The sequence below is a fragment of the Austrofundulus limnaeus genome, unplaced genomic scaffold, assembly GCF_001266775.1.
Source record: "Austrofundulus limnaeus strain Quisiro unplaced genomic scaffold, Austrofundulus_limnaeus-1.0 Scaffold371, whole genome shotgun sequence".
In the NCBI taxonomy this organism is placed as follows: Eukaryota; Metazoa; Chordata; class Actinopteri; order Cyprinodontiformes; family Rivulidae; genus Austrofundulus; species Austrofundulus limnaeus.
This window is the reverse complement of record NW_013952773.1, coordinates 12956-14814: the sequence shown is the minus strand read 5'-3', so window position 1 is coordinate 14814 and position 1859 is coordinate 12956.

The following is a 1859-nucleotide window of genomic DNA, read 5'->3' as shown; positions in this document are numbered from 1 at the left end:
TGACTACTGTCTCCGACCACCAGTCAGAGAAGAACAGACACAGAGGAGGGAAACAGAGACACAGACAGAGGTACAGTAAAATAAAAAAAAGTCAATAAGCAGGCAAGCATGTCAACCTCTTCGGACATTTACTTTTATAAAAAGGCTCAAAAATCCGTACAACTCACACGGGGGGGGGGGGTTGCGGCTGCGGACATGAAAGTGCCCGTTGAGCAGGAGGAGAGGAGAGCGGAAAAAGTTCAAAACCTATTTGTAGCGGCAGAACAGGTTAAAAGATGGCTGTTTGTTATTAATTGTTTTTAAATCATCCTATAGGCTCTGACATGTTAGATAAATATGAAAATCAGGTTTTGAAAAAATCCGTAAGACTTGAAAAGATCTGTGAGATTACTCTATACGTCCGTATACCTGCAAAATGACGTTAAATCTTTATAACTTACGGACAATCCGTACAAGTTGACATGTATGAGCAGGGTTTGTACATTTTATTATCAGCTGAGCTGTGATGAAAAGAAAAATACAGTCAAATACCGTGAAACCAGTGAAAATGTTGAAAATACCGTGATATAAAATTTTGATCATATCGCCCAGCCCTAATTAATGGAACAGATACAATAGGGTTCCATGCTCCCCTAACTATTAAAAACTACTAAGAAAAGGACAAGCACGGTCATAGAAAGACAAACCAGGCATGGTACCATGCTGCCATCTTGGACAAATGGAGGAACTCTCTGGTTGAAGGATAGCTCCCTTAAGCCCTCAGGTATAGCCACCCCCACAAGTGTTACTAAGTGTAATTTCAATGGCAAATCCCTCTTCAGTGGTTCGGTGCTGTCATGGAGTGCAACAATTAATTATTTTTATTTTTAAGAAGTTTGTCACAAGGTCCATTTTTGATACCTAGATTCAGTTTGCATGGATTTGTTTTTGGATTTTGTGGTGTCTAAAAATGCATTTGTACACCTATGACAAGGCCTGAACCTTCTGTGCATATGTCAGCTGCAATAGATAAGCATCATCTTCAATACCTTTCAAGGAAAAGGCCTAATGTCCTGCTGAGGAGGCTGAGGTTTTTTGGAGTGCAGGGGGTTCTCCTGAAGACATTTATGACTCTGTGGTGGCATCAGCCATCTTCTACGGTGTGGTTAGCTGGAGCGGCAGCTTAACTGCAGCTGAGAGGAAGCGTTTAGATAAGCTCATCGGGAAGGCCAGCTCTGTGCTGGGATGACCCCTCGACACAGTGCAGGTGGTGGGAGACAGAACACTAACTAACATCATTGATGAACAACGTCTCCGACCCCATGCAAGAAGCTGTGGCTGAACTGGAGAGCTCCTTCAATGACAGACTGCTTGCATCCGAGGTGCACAAAGGAGCGTTATCGCAGATCCTTCCTCCCAGCAGCTGTCAGACTCTATAATCAGCACCATGCCCAAAATTCACAATTTAGTGAATTTATTTATTAATTTAATTCATTTATTTAATTTATTGTGATTTAGTGTTAGCAAAATCACAATGTGTTTTACAAAAATCACTATAAGTGTTTAAACACCTGCTGCTGCATCATCGTTTACAGTCAAAGTTTTAGACTGTTACTATTCATTGTAATTATTCAACCGAACAATCATTTGCACTGTACTCTGCTGTACTTGTTTGTCAGTGGCCTCGTTTTTATTTGTTTATTTTATTTAGCCTTAAGCATTGGTAATGTTTGTTGTGTAGTGTGGTGTTTTTAAATGTTTTTAATTTTTTTTATTTGTGTTTTCGATGTTAGGATGTATCGTTGTTGTGTGCTGTGAATGTGGATTTTATTTTATTTTCTTTCATGTGCAATGGATTTGCTCGGGTGAACTAGATCCTC